Source organism: Talpa europaea (assembly GCF_964194135.1).
Source record: "Talpa europaea genome assembly, chromosome: 2".
Lineage (NCBI taxonomy): Eukaryota > Metazoa > Chordata > Mammalia > Eulipotyphla > Talpidae > Talpa > Talpa europaea.
The window spans coordinates 52,664,615-52,688,815 of NC_140068.1; the positions used below are offsets into that span (position 1 = coordinate 52,664,615).

A 24,201-nucleotide genomic window follows, 5' to 3' on the forward strand; every position below is an offset into this window, starting at 1 on the left:
TATTCCTACTATATTCTTCTTCAAAGAACTGGACTAATATACAAGTTCTGACTTGGGTCCTCTACTCCTTTCTAGAAGATGCAACTTAAATTTTTGAGTGGTTTAGTCAGAATCTTAACTTTCTGATAGGTCTAAAAAGCTGCTGGATCGCAAGATCTTCTCCCCTTTGCTTTAATTTTGCTTTTGATCCAGACATTTTATTTTCCTCAAAAGTATTCCATTAGCTTTTATGTTATGAAGTCTATAGTAGGGGTAGTTATGAATGTAATGATTCTGCCTCTCTCTAAAACTTAAGTCCATTAAGTTGGGGTTACCTTCACCTCCTGGATAAGACTACCTGGAATCGATTTATTCATAATATCAATATTGCAAGAAATCAGCACAAGTAAAAAAGATTGTATTGATAAGATACTTGTATAAAAAGTGTAAACCAGTTTTGCCTGGATTTTCATGTATTTTAGTTGCTGTGCCATTTCAAGAAATCATCAGGTTAAACCATATACTACAATTTATTAATCATTCTCTTCTCTGCCAAAATGACTAATGCATAGCACTTTCATCAAAATCATTGGTTTAACCTCTATATAGGCTATATATTATAATCATAGCTAGCTGTTGTAAAATATTTATTATTGACTATAAGAGGTCTTTGGGAAGTGAGTATAAAAGGATAAGTGCAACTGCATCACCACTATAGGAAAACAATAATTGAAAATGTATTTCACACTGTGTGAGTCTTCATTCCATTACCTTGGTTTATAAAAATAAATCAAAACAAACTATCTTATCAACATTGCCTATTTGTGATTCTGTATAAATGATGAAAATATTCATAAGTTGGTACCATGATAAGAAAATAAATTTTCCAGGGAGACCTAAGTAAATCTGTATAAGAGACTTTTGGCTGACTGTGTATTTCCATACATGTATTTTTAATCATCATGATAATAATCATACTAATTAATTTCAATAGCTAACACTAAAAACTTCAGACATTCCAGTCTAGATGACCCCGAGAATTCAAACATTAATTAATCACCTGTAACTGCAAAAAATTAAACTGATAGAAATAAATGTTCAATTTCTTTCAAAAGGCATGACAGTATAAAAGCAAGTGATACATCTTCAGGGACAATGAATGTAACATAAAGAGAACAATGACTTAGAGTTACAGCTGCATGCTTTCTGGGCTCTTGGAAATGGACACAGCGGAAGGTGACCCGAAAGATTTATGTTCTGGGTAACTGAAATGGAAAAAGGTCCACATATGTCATGGAATCAAAACCAATGGCTTCTATTCTTCCAGTCCTCCTGGGAAAAGAGGGAAAAGATGCTGAAAGAGTTGAAATTATTGTTTAGGACTGAGGTTTGAACATGTCACTGAAGAAAGCAGAGAAAGCTGCACAGTTAGAAACAAAGTGAAGTAGGTGTGTGAATCAGAGGAATCTCATTCATATATGAGTGGACTATGCTATGAGTAGCTGTGATAACTTTTTCAATATGGGGTCTCCAGGGGACTAGGTAGGGGCTAGAAGATTGCTGCATGAGGAAGGGGATAGCTATCACTCAAGATGAGATAAAGTTTCAAACTAGAAACAAACAAATAAATGTGATAAAAGGTAGTCCCAAATTGAACAATTAGGAAAACTTATTCTTGCAGGAATATTAATAATAGAGCAATGTTAAAGGAATTAAAAATGGCTATTTCTGGGTCTCCCCGGTGGCGCAGCAGGATGAGCACAGCGCTGTGAGGCTGTCTGCAGCCTCTGCAGTGCAGGTTCGATTCCCGGCCAGCTAGGGAGATTCCCACATGGCTCGTCAGGCCTCTCCTTTCGTGCCCACTGCTCCCCTCAGCAGTGTATTTTGGTCATCTGCCTATTCTGCTCCCCACTCACTCTGTCTCTGGTGAATCCCCTCACCCTCCCATGCCTCTGGCCTGTACCCCAGCTCTTGTGTAAAAATAAATAAATCTTTTCAAAAAAATGGCAATTTCTTTCTACACCCTGATAAAAAATGTAGAATGAAACAATTACCTTGTAAAAATGGCAGTTGAAAAGTTTAAGGAAATTAAGCATCCATACTTCTGTGGTCCAGATATTCCATTCCTACATATTTATCCAAGAGAAATGAAAATATATGTTAAAAAGACTTGTACAAGAATGTTTACAGATTTATTTATAAGAGTACCAAATTGGACACAACCCATATAGGAGAATGCATAAGCATCCTAAGTTTCCCTTTTTAGTTTATAATTTTATAGTTTTATAATTTTTAAAAACTAAATATATATAGAAAACTTGAAACTTAATTGTAAACAACAATAAATCTAGAGACATTCTGATTTTCTAATATTTTCTGGAAAGAGCACAAATATGGTGAATAACTTTAGATGTTATTAAAATTATAAAATTATGGATGTTTGTTAATAATTTGAGAGAAACCATAAAGTTAATACTACATTTCTTCCTCAAACAGAAGAAGGAAGCTATAGGGAATTTTAAAAATAATTTTAATCAATAAAACAACAAAATAAAATCTTAATGCAAAAATGTCATAATAAATAGAAACCACAAAATAAGATGATAATAAAAGTAATAAAAATGTGTTTAAATAAAATTGATTCAGAGGACCCTATCAGGTAGATTACAAAAACATTAAAATCCAGTTATTGCTTACAATGTTGAGAATAAAATGATAAATAATGAAATATCAGGCAAATGCTAACAAAAAGAAGATGGAGATTATATGTTTATATATATATATAGAGAGAGAGAGGTATTAATATTAGTCAAAATTAAAATTTTAGGCAAAAAACACTTATAGAAGTTAAATTCTCTATTTCCTGATTATTACTAAGTAAATCACCAGAAATGAGCTCTAAAGGAATTAATTTGTGTGTGTGTATAATATAAAGTGAATATATAATATATATATTATATATATCTATATGATGTGAATATATAAACATGAAAGCATCACTCACATATGATTAAATGTGTTGTTTTAAATATATATCTATTTTTACCACACACATTTCTACCCTTCCTAACATAACTGGGATTTATATTTTAAGTCATCTCAGTTTTATTAAAGTCAACCTAAAAAAATTTTCAGTGTGGTTACAGGTTATAAAATAATTTGTTATTGGCTATCTGATCTATTTCTTTGAAACTACTATACATAAAAGGAAAATGGTCATATTTATTGGAAAAGTAAAATGCTTTTGGAAAGCTTTAGATAACAAGATATTACAATAGTTGATGGTCATTCCGGCTGTGCAAATATGGAATCTTTGCTATTTTTCTGGTAGGGTGTTTTTAAAAGGAGAGGCTTTTTTTTTTCCTTCTTAATCTAGCATTCTGCCTGCTATAAATTATTCAAAGTCACCCTAGACAAAAGAAGAATTTATTAGGATGTATGTTTGACTGCTATAATAAAAAAAATCAGTAGTCTTAGATTTTCAAGTGGTAAGTCAGATAAGAAAACATGAAGAATAATCTTAGAAAAATTTGGAAGTATAGTCACTAAAATTCTAAAAGGAAACTTGAGAAAATTAATATTATAACTTTCTTTTCTTATTAAATGTTTGCATAAATTTTATGGGAATGAATCTAAGCTAAAAATTGAGAACCCATTTTTTTTTTTTAAGATTTATTTATTTATTTATACAAGCACTGGGTATAGCCAGAAGCGCGGGAGGGTGAGAGAATCCACCAGAGCCAGAGCCGGGAGCAGAGCAGGCAGAAGGACCTGAGAACCCATTTTAATGGCATGATATAAATTATATTTTATAATTATATAATGCCATCATGCAGAGATTATAAATTGTATAAATATTGATACATTTAATCCCACATTATTATGATAGTAATATAGTTCAGATATCAGAAGTGGAATAAAGGTCTAGGGGGATATATTGGGGGGCTCTGGGTCTGATCGGATCCTCTCTGTTGGCATGACTGTTTTCATATATAGTGTTTTTTTTTTTTTAATAGAGGCATGTTATTTATTTATTTTTATTTATTTATTTGCTTGTTTGTTTTGTTTATACATGCACTGGGTACAGTCAGAAGCGCGGGAGGGTGAGAGAATTCACCAGAGCCAGAGCGGGGAGCAGAACAGACAGAAGGACCGAAGTACACTGCTGAGGGGAGCAGCGGGCGGCAGGAGAGGTCTGCGTGCCATGTGGGACCTGCCTCTGGTGGCCGGGGAGCAGCCTGGGAGCAGCCGGAGAGCAGCCGGGGATAAAACCGGCACCGCAGAGGCCGCGGGCAGCTTCGCAGCCCAGCGCTCAACCACTGTGCCACCGGGGAGGCCCCTGTTTTCATATATAGTGTTAATAGATCTTTTTAAGAAACATAAAATAAGTGAAGTTGTATATTGATTGTATTTTGAAAGATAGATTAGTACATATAAGTCAAGTACATTTTTTGAATTTTTCAAAAAATATAAAATCATATTTTATATTTTATACTATGCCAGTAAGAAGATAATTTTCCCCTTTATGTTTCAAATTTGTTTAGACATTATTACATCTACTTAATAATAAAGAAAACACATACATGTGATGTCATCATAATATTCTCTAAGTTTACCAACCTTAGTGAATTTTGGAAAGCTTAATTTCTGCACATGGAAAGACTCTGAGCAGAAAATACAGACACACTGTGCACAGACATCAGAACTGCAGAAAGTGTGAGATAATACATTTTTGTCATTGTAAGTCACGGAGCTTGTTATAATTAGTTATATAGAAATATAAAAATAATGCAGTCAGAAATACTACAGACATGTCTGCTATTCCAACTTATTCTATTCCTTATGTTACTAGAGGTTATAACCTGAATTTATCTAACAGAACTTTCTGTGATGATAGATATGTCCTCTTTTCATGTAATACTATGTGGTAGCCAGTGGCCATATTTTCCTATGGAGCACTTGAAATGTGACTATAGCAACTGAGGAACTAGATGATTAATTTTATTTAAATTTGATTAAGTTAAATTTAAATAATCATATAGGGCTGATTACTACTACAGGGACAGTGCAGTTCTAGACAATGTAATAAGTAAATAAAAATAAATGAAAGACATAGTTGTTAAAAGTAACACATTTTCATAATGATAGGTTTGCTAACCTAGACATCAGGAAGAACCAAAATATAAACTATTAGAACTCTTCAGAGATTTCTAGAGTTGATATATATGAGATAAAGATACCAAAAATCTGTGGTGTTTACTTCTGTTTTTTTCTATAGTTTTAATGGGTCTACTAAAGTTGGCCTTTTCTATTCCTATTTATAACAACCAATATTCCTTTGAAATACCAGACAGACCAAGTAGAGGCCAACAGTTAAAATGTTCAGGTTCTCAAAATATTCTGTCACCGTGGCACTTACCCAAAATTTGTACTTCTCTAGAGTTGGGGAACTTAAAAATATGCTAGTGAAAAAAAAATCTTTTCATGGGGAAGAAAGAAAATCACTCCTCAGAATTCAGCAGATCTAGCTGTGAGACTTTCCTTTTGTCCCGTTTTTGCCGACTTTTTTTTTTACAGTGGACCAAGATAGACCAAAATCTAACCTGCTTTACCAGACGACTATAATGGAAATGACCAGGTGCAAAAAAGACACGTTTACTTCCCATATTCAGTATTTGTGCTTCATAGAAAAACAACAAAAATACAAATCCACAAATGACAACAGCTGGGATTACAAAATCTATTCAGACAGAAATGTGGAGAGCAGGAAGGGTAGTCCAGAGGGTAAATAGCACAGGGGGAAAAACAAAGTTATTAAATCAGTGCAGGTATGGAGACTGGCAGATATGGTGGATGGCTCTGGGTGCTTTGGAGATGGGTGTGATGTAGTAACTGAATACTGAAGTGTTGGGAACCTGACTCATATACAGTGTTGTAAATCAATGTTATAGCAATTTAAATAATTAAATTAAAAATTAAAAGGAAGAGTTGCAGAAATACCTGTTATTTCAGGCTCAGTGTTGTTAACGAGACACCTACTATTGTCAGAAAGATTCTCCCTTATGTGAGCCAGGGACAAAAATTCGGTTCCTCAGAGATAGGGAAACTGGCCGAGGGCCCTTGGTAGAATATGTCCTGCCTTCCCTTCTGGGGAAGATAAACAAGGAATAGAGTTGCCACAGTCTTTTTCCAGTCCCACCCATTCCCTCTGGAGGGCAGGTGTCTGAGTGGCCTGCGGCAGCTTTCATTTTCACAGGAGATAGATGCTGTGAAGGGATCTTCTCTGCAGTGGTCGAACTCCTCAGGGCAGACTGCAGGTAGAGCACCTTGTGGAAGAATCTGTTGCTTAAGAAAACCACCAGGGAAAAAAGGCAAAGATGAAAAAGATAATGCTCTGCCAGAGGTCTTTGCTTTATTAGTGCTGATAATGAATAAAGGGAAGAAGATTAGACAAAAGGCAGCCACTGATAATGATGAAGGTTGCAATGGTGTGAGGAAGGCCTACAGCAAACCAAACCCAAAGCTTAAAGACCAGTCCCTTTTTATGTTTGACAAATACTGGTGTGTTTCAATTCCTTTATTGAACCAGTGATATTTGAAGCAGTATAGTGAGTAGAGAAGGAACACATGCAAAAGTCTAACCAGCTGACCAGCAAGAGGGATCGGAAAGAGACTCAAAAACATCCTCTGGATGAGAAAAAGAACCTGCAGCAAAATGTTGAAAAGCATGTCAGCAATTACTTTCCTGCACTGAGAATTAGGGGAGGCTTACATCCTGATATCTCAAATGCCAGATCAGCTATGTCTTGAAACCAGAGAGCATTCCCAACTTTGCCAAGCACAAGCAAGGTGGGGGGCACCCAATGAACACTGAAAATTGACATGAGCAAGAATTCCAGCAAGAATTCCAGTCCAAACATCTGCATATAGTGACGGATCACCAATAATTTGGGCTATTACTGACTGAAGTACAATAAACACTCAATAAAACAAAACAAAACAAAAAGCCTGAGCCAGCATCTTCCACTTTTCCTCGAGCACCAAGTAGCACTGGAAAATTCTGTCAATGACACATGACCTACTCTCTTGCTTCCTCTCTATGCTTGGGGCTCTCCTGTGTGCCAGGACACTACTTGACCTTCTTCTCTTGAAAGGAGCATTTAGCTTTTCCCCTGATGGAGCTCTATATTCTCCTGGAGAAAGGTTTAGGCACTAGCAAACATCTCTTCACCTCCCAAACCACTAACTGTACAGAAGAGAGAAAAGTGTCCCCAAATCTTCATCATGAACATCCTGGAAGCTCTGCTCCTACTGCCCCCACAGCTACGTCTCTGGCCCCAGCAGAGGCTGACCCCTGGCCCACCTGCCATCAGCTCTCACCTGGTCGGCTCCCCTAATGGCATTTCTATTAAACTATAAAAATCGAAAAGAAAGACAAATTTTAAAACGACCCAGTTAAAAATTAGAAACTGAAGTTATAATGCTAACTAAAAAGAATAAAAATCTTTCATGTAGGTATTGTAAAAAGTTTTTGCAGAATATGAAATCAGGGACCTGCCTGGTGGCACAAGGGGTTAAGCACCACACTATGAAGCAATCCACAGCCTCTGCAGCACGAGTTCAATCCCCGGCCAGCCAGGGAAAAACCCACATAGCACAGCAGACCTTTCCTGTCTCCCTCTGCTCTCCTCAGCAGTGTATTTCACTCAATCTGCCTGTTCTGCTCCCGGCTCTGTCTCTGATGAATCCTCTCACTCCCTGCATCTGTGGCCTATACCCCAGCTCTTGTATGCATAAATAAATAAATCTTAAAAAAAAGAATATGAAATCAGGATATATTCCCTGATGAATAGGAAGTCTCAATACCATAAATATGTCACATGTCTACAATTAATCCATGTCTAAAATTAATCCTCCCTGGTGGTAAAAGGGGTTAAGCGCAGTGCTATGAAGCTGTCCGCAGCCTCTGCAGCACAAGTCAGATCACCAGCCAGGGAGATACCCACATGGTGCAGCAAACCTCTCTGGTCTTGCCAGATGCTCTCCTTAGCAGTGTATTTCAGTCCATCTGCCTGTTCTGTTCCCCACTCTGTCTCTGGTGAATCCTCTCACCCCCACACCTCTGGTCTGTACCACAGTTCTTGTATGCATAAATAAATAAATCTTAAAAAAGTTAATCCATGTAGTCAACATAATGTAATCAAAATCCCAATAGATTTTATTAGATAGTAACAAATTATGTTCTTACAAATTCCATATGATGTTATAAATAAAACTCAAAATATTGTGTTGTTGGATAACAACATATGACTGGGAGGGAAAAAAAATTACCCATAGAGGGCCGCCCCGGTGTCACAGCAGGTTGAGCACAGGGCTGTGGAGCTGTTTGCAGCCGCTGCAGTGCTGGTTTGATTCCTGGCCAGCGGGGGAGAAACACACATAGCCACATGGCGCGGCAGACCTCTCCTGATTCGCCTGCTACTCCCCCTCAGCAGTGTCTTCAGTCCCTCACCTGTTCTGCTCCCCCCTCTGTCTCTGGTGAATTCTCTCACCCTCCCGCACATCTGGCTGTATCCCAGTTCTTGTATAAATAAATAAACCTTTAAAAAATTATCTATAGAAATATGAAAACTTTCTGTATAACAGAGGTGGCATTTGAAAGTAAGCAGGCTATAGAAATGAGGCTACCAAGAAAGGGTGAGAGCAAAGTGAGGAGGGGCCACAATGAACTATTGCGGAGTACTTTTGATGTCTTGGTAGTAGGTGTGGGTGGTTACATATGCCTGCAGGGTGTGGTCCTATATTTCTAAATTATATACAATGTTGTAAACTAATTATACTATGTCAATTAACAAAAATAAAGTAAGCAGAGAAAATATTAACTCCTCACTGAGTAATAAGCTATCTATATTGAAAGCAGAAAATAATACCCCTAACTCATATAACATGTTATAAATCAATTTCTGTTTAATTCCCAAAATTTAGAAGTAAATATGAAACAAAAAAACAAAATAAGCAAAAATTTAGAAACACTGTTATTTCATAGACAATACACATAGGTACAAACCCTGTAGGAACAGATCAATAAATTACACATTAAAATTGAAAACTTCTGTATGACCAAAATATCATAATCAAAGTCAATGTATCAAGTATTTACTCGTATCATAAATATAACCAAAAATGCTGAGTTTAAAAAGCAAGCTGCAAAATAGAACATTTAGATATATCTTAAACACTGTAATTAATACTTTATGGACTCACACAGATTTTAAAGGTATAAGATTGTAGACATGAACTGACTTTAGCTACTGTCTTTGATCATGGGAAGATATGAATGGAATGAAGGGAGATTCAAAAGCATTTGCCTTATTTTATTTCTTCAATACAGTATTTGCTTAAACTGTATGCTTGAAATAACTTCTAATATTAAAAATTCAGTGTGCTGACTTGTCCCAGCAGTCCCTCCAGTCAATTAGGTGTCTTTCCTGTTTCCTTCAATTATGATATTGATTGTCTTCTGTCATTTTTACATGTTAATCAGGTCTCTGCTCTTACAATGTCTGATCATTGTATTTCTTTCTCATAATCTATTATATACTAGTCCTTCAACTAATGCTGGAATATATACAAGTATTGAGGATGTTTTCCTGCCTACAGTCATTTGTATTACAAACCATGATCCAGCTGTGCTTTTCAATTGATAGTATTTATAGAACTTTAGTGACTTAATGAAATTCTTGGCCTATGGTCTTGAATTTAAAGTCAGTGATTTAGTCTGTTTTTTTTTTTTTTTAAGATATTGCAAATATAAATGCTGATGTAACATGCCTATTTTCTAACAATTTCTCCCAAATTGATTTCTCATACTTTTTTCCTATAAAATCATGCTCATTACCCCTTGAAGTACTGTACTAAAAGAATTTTACTCTGATTCATCCTGTTTTGTGTTTTACCTTATTTAATAAAATTATTAGTTATATAATAAGGATTAGCACTGGTGTCAAAATGTCCATAAGAAACATATGAATCTTGTTCTGAATAAAAAAACTTAATATGGTAATTTGCACAGGTGCACTTGCTTTCTATTAACAGGATTCTACTTTTACTTTTAAAAAGTACATATACTTAGCAAATAATTTCTGATTGACTTCATAAATCTAATTTACCTCATGTGTGCCATTCCTCATATGTCCTGGGAAGTATATGCAAAGAAGTAAATCTATTCAATCATGATTTATGTTCAACTTCAAACTTTCCCAAGACATCTGTCTACCAATTTTGTATGCTTGGAACAGGCTATAATATTAAAATTCAATATGCCGGTTTATTCCAGTTATGTCCCTGATCAATAATATATTTTCCTTAGATTCTCCCAATTTGCTTAGGATCTCTTATGTAACAGTATGAAATTTTTCTCTTACTGTTTTTCTCATTCTCATATGTGAATCACTGGGCTGCAAAACTCTCACTTTAAGACTTCATGTTGTAGAATAGATTTAAGTGGTCTACATGTATCTAAAATTCTTGCTCTCCTGTGTGGAGATTTCTGGACCTGCTAAACATAGAGCTTCCATATGATCCAGCAATTCCACTCCTAGGTATTTACCCAAAGGACACAGAAACATCAATTCCAAAGAGCACCTGCACCCCTATGTTTATAGCAGCACTGTTTACAATAGCTAAGCTTTGGAAACAACCCAAATGCCCAAAACTAGATGACTGGATCAAGAAGATGTGGTACATATACACCATGGAATATTACTCAGCATTCAAAAAAGATAAACACATGCAATTTGCAGCAACATGGATGGCGCTGGAAGGGATCATGCTCAACAAAATAAGCCAGAAAGAAAAAGAAAAATACTGGATGGTCTCACTCATAGCAGCAATCTAGAAAACTTTTAAAAAGGGACCAGGAAAATGAATAACTATAAGAAACTGAAAATCAAAATCAACAAAAAACTATGAACCAGAGACACACTATAGCGGGTGGGGGGTGGGGAGGGGAGGGATTGGGGTCAAAATAAGGGGGTTGCAATTGTATGGGGAATATAAAAATAAAATTTATTTAAAAAAATAAAAAAATTCTTGCTCTCAAGATCTGTCTTTTACTTTTGTCTTAGAATATCGTCATCATTAAGATCTGTCCAGGCGCATGAAATTTGCCTCAACCTAGCCTCTGTGTTCTCCAGTTGGTACTTAGACAAAATGCTAACATTGCCTCAGGAAAAAAAATTGTCTTTGCTTCCCTGTTAAATTTGATTCATTATCTTCAAAGCCCATTTCATTTCACTATTGACTAATCATAAAAACAAAAACACATGCTCAGCAGGGCCTAAATGTTTTCAAACTCATTGCACAAAGTAGGGGACACAGAGAGAAGGTACAGCTCTGGGCGGCAGCTGCAGAGCCAGCATCTGGGCTCCCTGATAATCACCTCATGGGAATCACACCAGAGAAAGAACAGAATCACTGAATGCAGCAAGCCTCAGACACCTCCATCTGTTTTTCATACGGCACTGTGTTTATCAGTGTTGCAATTTGCGACATCTGGCAGTTTTTCTTATACTCGGTGTATCTTTGAGAGGAGAAAAGGAAAAAGAGAGACAATAGGATAGGCCATTCCTGGCCCCCAGCTGGAAGATGTTTGTGATTAAACTGCTCTATGTTTAAAGTCTTCAAATCATGTTTATATTGCTGGCGGGCAAGCACTTGAAGGTGAAATGTTTACAAATAGGTAGATTTGTTGATTGCTCCTATAAATGTGCCAGGTGGCTGTTACTGTCATTTTTTCCCGAGGTTTTCCAGACACTAGTTTTTTTAAATACTGACATCTATAAATATGCTCACTTAGCTGACAGTTTGTCAAATAAATTAATGTAAATCTGAATGAAACTTTTGTGGAAAATCTCTGAAAATATCCCCATAATTTAGTAGGTGTCTACATAGTTTATGTAAATTTAAATAATTTTTCAGAAACTATTTTTAAAAATTATTCCTAGATTAATTTTTAACCCATTTTGATGTTACAATGTGTTGGTGTTGATGAAAGAAACCAAACTGCCAAATTTCTTTGACTTAAATAAATCAATTCCTTCAAAGTTTAAGTATAGCAAACAGAAAGTACAGTTATTAGAGAATAAGACAAACATTTAATTTAAATATCTTATAAGATAAAAACAGGGGCCTCCCTGGTGGTGCAAGGGGATAAGTCTTAGCACTATGTAACTATTTGTAGCCACTGCAGCATAAATTCAATCGCAGCCAGAGAGCTAACTCACTTATGGTGCAGCAGACTTCTCTTGTCTCACCCACTGCTCCTCTCAGAAGTGTATTTCAGTAGATGTGTCTGTCTGTTCCCCACTCTGTCTCTGGGGAATCCTCTCACCCCCTGTACCTCTGACCTACACTCCAGCTCTTGTATGCATAAATAAATAAAATAAATCTTTTTTAAAAAAAGATACAGTCTTTCATGGACACCTTAGGATTTAGGAGTACATCAGACTAAGCCTGTACTAGCTTACTTGTATACCCTTTGAGGGCTCTTCCTTTTGTTGAATTTCATGCTATATTCTCAGGGGCATGAGAATGGGAAATTATTTTGCATAGGAAAATTGCCATGGCTATTTTTATACTATAAAACTGAAAGTGACATTGATAACACTTGTGCTCCTGGTTTAGCAGAATAACCAGAGAAGGTCAACAACCAAGGAAACTAACAGTTCTCCTTTAAGTAAAGGAGAACTACTTTCAAAGCACATACCTTGATATTATCAGTTTTTTTCAAACTATTTTCTACAATGCTTTTTTATTGAGGTAATTTAGATGGGAGTTTCCATACCACACCACTCTGAGCATTCCTGTAACATGAGTGAGAACTAGATGGTGTTGTGACCTAATGAGATTTTAGTATTGGCTTTTGCTGGAGAAAACAATGAATGATATACTTCTATAAAAATATTCAATGGCTCTTGCTTAGTGAATTAGTAAGGATCATTGAAAACAATAATAAATTCTTATATACATGTCTTTTAAATCATTATAAGCAGAGTATAACTCACATTTGCAAGTGATTTTCATAATTTCATTTTATGTTGTGTGATAGTTTATAATGTGGTGCTCTTTTGTGCTCATCAGAAATTATTTTATCTCACTAATGAAGTGCAAAAGTGATGGATATATATGTTGCTATGAGAGTAAAAGGCTCCTTAAGCTGCACAAAATTAATACATTACCTTGACAACTTTGTTCTTTATTAGAAATGAATCATCCTTGAATCAGAATCTCTTTGCTTTGGAAGTTAGTATTTCAATCTTAATATTAATTTAACTTTGTAGAAATATGACTAGGAACTGAATAGCACAGAAAATAATGAGAAACAAATTAATACAGAAAAGATTTATAATTTATACTGAGCTACACTGTGTCAAACGTGTTCAACTTAATAAGGATTAATGTGAAATCAAGAAATAGGTAATCAAATATAGATAGGTCATCCTATAAATATAAAAGTATATGGAAGAATAAAATTTAGAAGAGGAAATTATAAATTCCAGAGATTTTTCATATAGTTTATTTGAAGTCATAAGTTGTGATGAGAATAAAGTACACAAGTTAAGGGTCCCAAAAGTAACCTGAAAAACAATGGTCTTGGCTTTGTATGCTCAGCACACAATCCTACTTTTTATGTTAAGAGAATCCTAATTTTGGGAGCTATCCTCTTCCCTTTCACTTCAAATAGCTGTGTGCTATAATGTCATTTCTCTTTTAGATTTGGCAGCATAAGCCCTGAAAGTCAGTCTCGCATACCCCTGATCACAAGGATTTCTTCAGGATTGATATCTGATCCAGGAGAGAACAATCAGAGCAGACAGGCAACTTTCTCTAGCTATTAGAGTTCTGAGAGGACTGGAGTAAGACTTGAGCGCTGGCATTCATCTGGTCACTCAGCCAGCCTGAGAACTCTATCAATACAAAGGAAAGCAAAACTAAGAAATGAACAGGGCAAGACCAAGTTCTCATAATGTATTATGATGAACATAAGAGTTCAAGTTTCCTTTTGAAGTAGACTTTTTGTATTTTAATTTGACTCATTTTATTCTTGGCCAGTGTGTCCTGGGAGTGGGTAGAAAGATACATATGCTTTGTTAATCTATCAGTCTTCTTTTTCTTAAACTGCAAACACTGGGACAGTCATTTCTACCATGACATTGTGATAAAACCTAAAAGACCCAGTTGTAGCTTTATAACACTCATGATACTGTTCCATGATGTAAGAAGGAAAAGTGAAAATGATGGTATATAGGAATACCCTTGAATTAACGCTATTGTATTAGAAATTCTTCCACAAATAAACATTTTAACTTCTCTTAGTAATAAATTATTTTCAACTTGTTACATATCACTAAATACCTGGGCACTAGAGAATGGTGTCTTTGAGAACCATTGTTCTAGAGAATTGATTTTCCATCATTCATAGTTGGCTCTCAGTGCTTCACAAAGTGCCTCCCAGGTAAAAGACGTTAAGTATATTTATTAGGAGATGCAAGTCACTGAAAACTAAACTTAAGCAAAAAGGGAAACTTTGTTTCTATAACTGGAAAGTTTAGGAATAGCGCTAGCTTCAGGCAAAACTCAATCTGGCCACTCAAATGACATCATCTTATTTACCCTTTTGTTTGTGAGGTGTCAGTGCAGACAGAAGGTTCTCATTTCCCATCTTGTGTCTCCTACTTATTACTAAATAATAATAAACTAGAAAAATGGGAAATATGCAAAAATTGTTCATGTGCCTACCACAGGGGAAAGAGTGGGCTGGTGATAATGACTGAATAGAATTTCCATGGATAATGAGAGTGTAGGTTTCATAATGCATGATACAAAGAACAAAGATATTGTCCTGACATTGAAATGAACAACAAAATGCATATGTATTTTATCCTAAACTCATAAAGTTAATTATTTTGGATGCATAAAATAAGTGGAGTTTTAAAAAAGAAATTGTCATCATTAATGATAATTCTGCATAAAGAATTTAAACATCAAAGAAAGCAAAAATATTAGAAGGTACTGAGCTATGCATTTACTATGAATTTAAAAAATGTCAAAACTAGGGGCCTCCCTGGTGGCACAATGGGTTAAGCACCGTACTATGAAGCAGTCTGAAGCCTTTGCAGCACGAGTTTGATCCCCGGCCCACCAGGGAAAAACCCACATGGCTCAGCAGACCTCTCCTGTTCTCCTGTCTCCCCTGCTGTGCCCCTCAACAGTGTATTTCAGTCAGTCTGCCTGTTCTGTTCTCCACTCTGTCTCTGATATTGAGATTTTTGGAGAAAAATATTAAAGAAAATTTTAATTCCTATAAAGAATTTATAATTCATGATTTACATATCAAAGTCATAATTTTTAACATTACAGATTTAGTCAAGACTGACTCAAGTCATTTACCAAACAATTAAGAGTAGTTTTGAGAGATCACTTTATTTGATCTCCAATATTAATAAATTTGAATAAGTTCCTTATTCTTCATAAAATATATTAAAAATGGAAGAGAAAAAATTTGCAGTCAGACTAAATTCAATATAGTACTACAAGTGCAGATCAGTCTTGCCCATAACAGTGGCATATGTCCTTCTCTAACAGTTTCTCAATGAACTTTAGGTATTTTATTAGCATTCAAGTTTCAGATATAGATAGATGCTTATCAAAAATTTGGTTTCAGTTGAAGGAATCTAATCTTCAAGATCATATTTATAAGATTTATCTTTATAACATTTATAGTATAATTTTTTCTATAAATATGTTAACCTAAATTTGTTGTATATTTTATTCTTTCTTCAAGGAAAGCTTTTATTGTAAATGGTATGTATACATATATCATACATGAGCAGTTACTAGTATACATCAAGCAATTGTCAGTGTAAATCAGATCAAAGGCAAATCTACCACCTTTATTAGCACTTATTATTAAATCTATGTCAATGATAAAACCAAACTTGTTCTTTACACTATCAATTTTTTTCTAATCTTTAAAATCTCATACATGAAAATAGCTTACCTAAATTTCTTTGTTACAATTGATTGATTACTTGCTTATACCAGAGTTATAATAAAAATTTTAAAGGGGAGAAATACTTTAATGACTTCATTCTTTAAAATGTGCTAACATCATCCTTAATTCCTGACAAACTGTCACATGCTGGCCATTGGATCCAGGAAACTCAGATGCCCTTGTTTCTCTGTTCAAGTTAGGCGTTTTCATTATTTTTGAATTTCACTGCATTCATGAACTTCTACGTCTTCAAAGACACAATCTGGTTGTTTTGCACTACTTAAGTAGCTCACTCCCAGCTCTCTTATTAGCACACACTGACTCTTAGGGATAGGTGAGAACACTTTTAGTTTCTTCTCACCTGACACTTTACCTCTCCCTTCCTTTGCCCCAACCCTATGTCACTGCTATTTATACTTAAATCTCAAATTTCCAAAATTCTGAAATTTCTAAAAATTGTCATAGAGTAGCCAATACTTGTTAACCTGTTCTCAAATTTTGTATACACATTCTTAATTTTCCAATTACCAAAGTAAAAGTCTTAATTCATTTTACTAGTAGTTACAAGTAATAATGTTGCTTTCTTTAATAATTCATTCAGCAGAAATTAATTTTCTTCCCCCTTTTTTCATACAGTTTTCCAAGTCTCTATTTTCTATCTTCTGAATCCTTCATATGCTTTATAGTCATTTTAAAATTTGATTCAGGATGAATTTCTGAGTCAAATGGCAAAATAACACTAAGTGTCAACTGACTATTTAATAATTCATGGAGTTCATGGGATTTTAACCAGCTAGCCATTTAGGAAACACAAATGTAAGTCCTTCTTAGCATCTTCCTTAGCTAGGACAGCTGTATGTTCAAATCTAAGCCTTTTGTAAGGAATGTGAAAATTCTGAGCTAGATGGGAATATTTGAATATTAGTGACATTCTTGAGGAGTATGAGACTAAATCTGAAATGTGACAATATTTGAAATCTCAGCATTATTTTACTGTTCTATTATTATAAGACTTGTAATATAACGGGAAATATATGTCAGCCACAAAATTCCTGTTACAGCAAGGGATTGTGTCCTCCTACTTTCTTTTTGACCTGCAGGATGATTCAGGAGTTCCAGAACTGTTTGGGCCAAGCCCAGCTAGCAGTTCGAAAAACACCAAGTATGCTAAGAGTTTGGGTTGCAGTATATGTCTTAAAAGTATATATCTAGTTACTTAATTTATCTTTTTTATTTAAAAAAAAAGCTATATTTATGCCTACAAGAGCTGGAATACATCCCAGAGGTGCAGGGGGTGAGAGGACTCACCAAAGAGAGAGTGGGGAACAGAACAGGTGGACTGATTGAAGTACACTGCTGAGGGGAGCAGCGGGCGAAACAGGAGAGGTCTACTGTGCCATGTCATGTGGGTTGCTCCCTGGCTGGCTGGCGATTGAACTTGTGCTGCCGAGGCTGTGGATTGCTTCATAGTGCTGTGCTTAACCCTTGCGCCACCAGGGAGGCCCTCTAGTTATTTAATTTATCTTGAGGAGAAAAACTGATTTATTCCAAGTTAATTAAAAGTATGTAGAGGTGAGGAAGAAATTATTGTTAATATAGAAACAGGCACAACAGTGCTGATACAATTCACAGAGAAATAGACTTTCTGCTGTCATTCACCCAGGAGGTACACACATTTTCCTTTCTTAATCACTTTTAAGAGAAGACACTTTCCCAATTTGGTTGATAAGGATGCCAAATACTGATAGAACTATGATTTTAAGTTGGTAGGACTATTGTGACAAAAGGGCTGCTATTTATTGTTTATTCCTCATCCAGGCAATGAGCAGGCCCAGATAAGGCCATCAGCAAGGAACATGAACCATGACCCTCCTCGATTATTTAACTTATGCCTCTCTTACAGGAAGGTCATTTTTCAAGAAATTTTTATGCATATTTGTCATCTATCTCTTTTCTCACCTTCCACAACTAAGTTTAGGGATGATGAGTTCAAGATTTAAACTTAAATAAAGTAGTAAATTAGAAATCCTTACCTGATCCCTTTTCATGAGTCACCTACACCCCCACCCTTGATTTTATGGTAGAAAAGTGCATGGAAATTTCCAACACTTGAATAGCTTTTTAATGTGGTGCTTTTATTTCTATTCAATAGCTCTTCCTTGTGAGATTCTTACACTGGAATGTGGGGGCTGGAGAAGAGGTAGGTAGATGGTTAAAGGTGATTGTCAGAATAATATTCAGGTGCTCCTCAGTTTGGGGCTAAAAGGCATTTTTTATCATCAAAAACATCACCTGTAATTGCTTACATTGAACAGCTAGTGATGGGGAATGACAAGAAGTCAAGGATTCTGTGAGAACAAGAGGTACTATAACACAAATGAAGCAATAGAATCCCCTTTCGTATGCTCCAGAACCATGGAGAGAAAAATGAGACATGAAATAATTATGAAAAATGTGGGGACTAACCCATCTTGAAACAATTATTCTCTAGAAGATAAAACCACAAATTACATTGTTGTTAAATATATTTCAATGAAATGTAAACATATTGTTAAATATCCCTAAAATGTGATTAATTTTAGTGATAATAACCAAGTTAGTTAAGATTATTAACTGTACTTTAAATTGAAATGGGCTAAATAGCAATGTGTTATGAGTTCTTGTAGCTTTAATCTTCTGGAATGTATTTAAAATTGAATCTTGAGCACTAAAATATCTTTCTGTCATCAAATCATACTTGAGTTGTATGTAGACTACTGTTTTGCTCATACAAGAATGTGGATATAATTGCAACCCTGATTTTGAACCCAATGCAATTGTATGGGGAATATAAAAATAAAAAACAAACAAACAAACAAACAAACAAAAAATCAACAGCCAGCCATAGACCAGAGATATTCTGTAGGAGAGGAGGTGGAAGAAGGATCAGGACAGGGGTGGGAAGAACACAAGGGACTATGGTGATAGGTGAATTGGTGGTGGAAATTTCATAGGAAATCATACATTGTACCAAAATGAAGGATGATGTAATATATATATATATTGATGATGTAATATATATATATATATATAAACAAAAACAAAAGAATGTGGATCCATGTATCATAGGAGGGTTTTTAATAAAAGTAGACAAAAAGTCTGATATGTCCATTGAGAAGCTATCTTCACCTCACATTCTTTTTTTAAGATTTATTTAGTTATGCATACAAGAACTGGGGGGTAGGCCAGAGGTATGGGGGGGTGAGAGAATTCACCAGAGACAGAGTGGGGAACAGAACAGGCAGATTGACTGAAATACAATGCTGAGGGGAGCAGTGGGTGAGTCAGGAGAGGTCTGCAGCACCATGTGGATAGCTCCCTGGCTAGGGATCGAACTTGTGCTGCAGTGACTGCGGATAGCTTCATATGTCGTGTCTTAACCCCTTGAGCCACCAGGGAGGCCCCACCTCACATTTCTCTCTACTCATAGAATGCTCATTTTTTATATTAAAAAAAACACCATTTTGGATATTGCAAATTTGCTTATTTTATGAGTAAATGTAATATCACTTTTACCCAAAACCAGGAACTGTTTATTATCAGAGAACATTGATAACAAACAGATTCTTGAAAGGGAATGAAAATGAAAGAAAAGGTAACTTTAAAATGTCAGCAGTATGAAAGATACAACCTAATCTCAAATTTCAAGGTTTTAAGTTTGAATGTAATGAGTTTGTCAAAACTGAAACAAAACACAGTTGAACAGGTGACAGCCATTGCTTATTTTCACTTATCTTGATCATATGGTGCCTCATAATTTGTGCCAGTATGCTGTGAGGAGGTGTTCTGGTATAACACATGCTCACCACGTTGCACGGTATACATTTTATGCTTTTTAAAGTCCTACAATAATCCTGTCAGTAAGGAAATAATATAAACTGTCTCAGATTTGTTGAAATAGTAAATGTCAACATAGAAACTGCTAATGTAGCTTGACCACTTAGTATGCATCAAGGAAATTCATATTGATTCTCCATCTTATTCTCATTTCATTCCTATCATTTACTTTCATTTTACGTAAAACACCTGAGGTTTTACACTATTTTGTAATAGCCAAATGGCCCTACTGGGCCACACTTGTAGTAAGTGCACGATACAGGATGTTTTCCTGGTTTCAAAGACTGTACTTAGTCTTCATGGGTGCCACTCCCTGACCACCTCTGCTTGTCACAAAATGTTTTCCTAATAATTGGAATCCAAAGCAGGTCTTAACACCATTGCCTCAATTTTTGCTACATTTCTTTCTGTTGACATCCAAAGGGAAGAAATGGGTTTGTAGAGGTGAGGAAAGGCTTGAAATAGAATTTATTTCTTCAGTATTTTGACATTGTAACTTTCCTTTGACATTGTAACTTTCCATTGTAAAATAACTTTACTTATCTACAGAGAGCACTGCCTCCTAGCAGTATTACTTCCTTTAATACTAGCTCCCTTAATAAATCAGCTATGTCTGTTTCTGAATTTATTTATATTTCTTCATAATAAACACATTAAAACACTCTGTATCTCTGATCAAATGAATTCTAAGTTTGGCACTCTTTTCATTGACTAAAAAAACAGTGGAGGATTTTAGTACCACATACTCAATTATTTCTGGATTCCTCTCAAAATCCACAACAAAAGAATGAGTATTGATTGCTCTTCACTTTATCTCTTTTAAATTACAGCTTTATCTTACACATGGAAGCTTTACCAGATGAGGCTGTTACCAGCATTTAGCATCAAAATCTGTTTGCAACCAATTTGAGTTTCCAACCCAGCAAAGTCTTTTGCAGAATATATAAGTCTTAGGAATTATTCTGATAGTTAAGTCTATGATTTCTTTTTTTTTTTTTTAAAGATTTATTTATTTATACAAGCACTGGTACAGTCAGAGGTGCGGGAGGGTGAGAGAATTCACCAGAGCCAGAGCAGGGAACAGAACAGGCAGAGTGACGAAGTACACTGCTGAGGGGAGCAGTGGGTGCAGCAGGAGAGGTCTGCGCACCATGTGGGACCCTCGCCCAGGGGCTGGGGATCAAACTGGCGCTGTAGAGTCTGTGGGCAGCTTTGCAACCCAGCGCTCAACTGCTGCGTCACCGGGAAGGCCCAAGTCTATGATTTCTTTATGTACCTATCACCTAACTTCAATTTAGCTTTTTTTTATTATTATTTTTAAAAAAGTGCTTTTATAAACAAAGAGAGATAAGCTTTAGAACTATTTACTATTTATTAAACTGCATACTGTCAGTTATCTATATAGAATCTTATATGTCTGGATAAAAACATAAAGGAAAATGAATTTATTATGATTTTGAATATTTAAATTCTTAGCTTTGAATCTAAGTTCTTGGTGACATGTTATTGCAAATTTAGAAGGTATTTTGTGATTGGTAGTATGTTCTTTCTGAAAGGAAAATGTGTCCTTTATACTAAGTCTCAAAGTAAATGTGATTCTAGTTAAATTTCACATTACAAATTTTGATTTGTTCCTAAAGATATATAAAGTTATTTCTTTTTTTTTTTTTTTAAGATTTATTTATACAAGCACTGGGTACAGTCAGAAACGCGGGAGGGTGAGAGAATTCACCAGAGCCAGAGTGGGGGACAGAACAGGCAGAGTGACAAAGTACACTGCTGAGGGGAGCAGCGGGCGGCAGGAGAGGTCTGCGCGCCACGTGGGACCCTCGCCCGGCTGCCGGGGATGGAACTGGCGCTGCAGAGGCTGCCGGCAGCTTCGCAACCCAGCCCTCAACCGCTGCTCCACTGGGGAGGACCCCCGCATTCATTTTTCAATAATAAAAGAAAACCAAACGTAGACTATCCTGAGTGGGTTTTGCAGATTAAGTTCAAAGGGAATGTGAGCGTCCATGTACATTTTACATATTTAATCTGCCTTATTTTATTTCCCCTTAATTAACACTGTAATATATCATGACAAAATCACTTGATCTATATTCAAAACTTTTTCTTGAATATACAACCTCAGAAAATGTCTTTAAAAAATATACTTGAATAGTACAAAAATTTCTGGGGAAATATGTATTTTTTACTACAATTTTGGAAATGATGTTATATACTCTTAGCTAAGTAACTTGAATTAAGAACATAAATTACTGAACTCATTAGGTTACTATTTTAGCAGCATTCATCATTAGTGATCTTTTATCTGGGGTGAAGTTCTGTTTAATCCTATTTTATAAATAGGAAAATAAAATACTCAATTTTAGATATCTACTTCTGTAAGGATAGTATAAGCAACATGAAATTTTTATATTTTCCATTTTTATGATCTGTATTTCTCGTAAGAACTTAAAATTCCATTCACTTTTCCTTTTATTCAATGGGTTCACATATTAACAATAAAGATACTTTAAAATTTCTTCATACTTACTATATATCAAAGTGCTGTTTTTATCAAGCATTTCAACATGAATATATGAGAAAATAAATGGAAATTCACTAATAGCAATCTAAAATAGCCCCATTATCTGTGGATAGTAAATGTTTTATTTTGCTTTCACTTTAAAACAGATGCTAGAAAATTCAGTCTGATATCTGTTTTGAAATATGCTCATAGGTTGTTTTACATTTTTAAACCATATGGCTTTGTCTGCAAATCTAGTTAATTTGAGTAAAAAATATGCACTATCAACAGCACAATTTTGATGCACTCACATTTAAGGCTCTAAGAATATATACTCTATGTGTTATAGACTTATTTATAAATCTTCTGATTGGTGATAACTTAGTAGATTAAAAAAAACCTACAACTGAAAGGAACATTTTTTAGAACTCATTGTTTGATTTACAGAATATAATACATAGAGTAATATGAGTAAAATCGAAAATAAAGAGGGCAAGAAAACAAAGGTTAAAATAACCCACATATTTAGAAATTAAAAATGTTATTTACAGGGCCTCCCTGTTGGCACAGGGGTGAAAGACAGCGCTATCAAGCTGTCACCAGCCACTGCAGCACAAGTTCGATCCCCCTGCTGGCCAGGGAGCAACCCATATGGCATAGCAGACCTTTCCTATCTCGCCCACTGCTCCCCTCAGCAGTATATTTCAGTTAGTCTGCCTGTTCTGTTCCCCACTGTGTCTGTGGTGAATCCTCTCGATACCCCAGCCCTGTACCTCTGGCATGTACCCCAGTTCTTGTATGCATAAATAAATAAATCTTTAAAAAAATAAAAAATAAAAATGTTAGTTACAAGAAATTCAGGAGTCAAAAAGAAGTTAGTAGAATTAGGACATACTTAAAACTGAATAAGAATGAGGCTATGATATAGCAAAACCTCCGGGATGAATTCAAATAATAGTTGGGAGGAATATTTATAAACCTAAATATAATCATTTAAAATAAAAATTTTTGAAATTCTGAAAAGTAATGACTTGATTATTGAGCATATACATTTAAGAAAGATAAGCAGAAAAAGCAGATAAAAGTAGAATTAAATAATAATGAAGCAAAAATGAATAAAATAAAAAAATAGCAGATAACTGAAAAAAATTGATCAAATAGATTTCTGGCCAATTTAACAAACATATCAGAAATAAACAGATTAAGAAAAGTACATATAATAATAACTTGTATTTCACATGTATCAATCTTAGTAAATTGGCACAAAACTAACAGAGAGTACTACTATTCCCAATTTATAAATCCCCAAGGTCACACAATGAGCCAGTTATTAAATTCCATTGCATGTGTATAGTGTGGTTTTGCTTAAACAGTATGTTATACTTCATTATTAAATAAACAGAATTTACTTTAATATGATAATATTATTATATGATAATAGCATGAAACAATGCATGCCACTGAATTTGAAATGTTGAGTAAAGTGAACTCTTTTGTTGGTGGGCATTTCTTGTCTAATCCTGATGTTCATGAAAAGTTTTGCTAAATGCTTTTGATTTTTTCCTTTCTCTTCATTCACTTTCTTCAGGCAAGGAGTGATGATTTCATTGATAAATTTGGGCAGAATAAATAGTACATTATCAGCTCAGCTCTATCTGACACTTTAGGGAGCTCAGGGTGTGCCAAGAGAGATTGTGTCCCCCCTTCTCTTGACAGTGTGGGACCCTTGGGATCTGCCCTCTGTGCTTAGCAGGGTCAGCCTAAGTAGATACACTGACCTCAT

At 35.1% G+C, this 24,201-nt stretch overlaps 1 pseudogene across 1 annotated transcript in view; it reads right to left on the minus strand.

Annotated features, from left to right (window-relative positions):
• Positions 1-6,023: 6,023 nt before the first annotated feature.
• LOC311187211 (etoposide-induced protein 2.4 homolog) overlaps positions 6,024-24,201 on the minus strand; it is a 44,492-nt pseudogene continuing 26,314 nt past the window's right edge. Inside the window, exons 3-4 of the transcript in view lie at positions 6,555-7,172; positions 6,024-6,443 (exon numbers count right to left, since the gene is read on the minus strand). The product of the transcript in view is annotated as an etoposide-induced protein 2.4 homolog (transcript). The remainder of the gene's footprint in view (positions 6,444-6,554; positions 7,173-24,201) is intronic.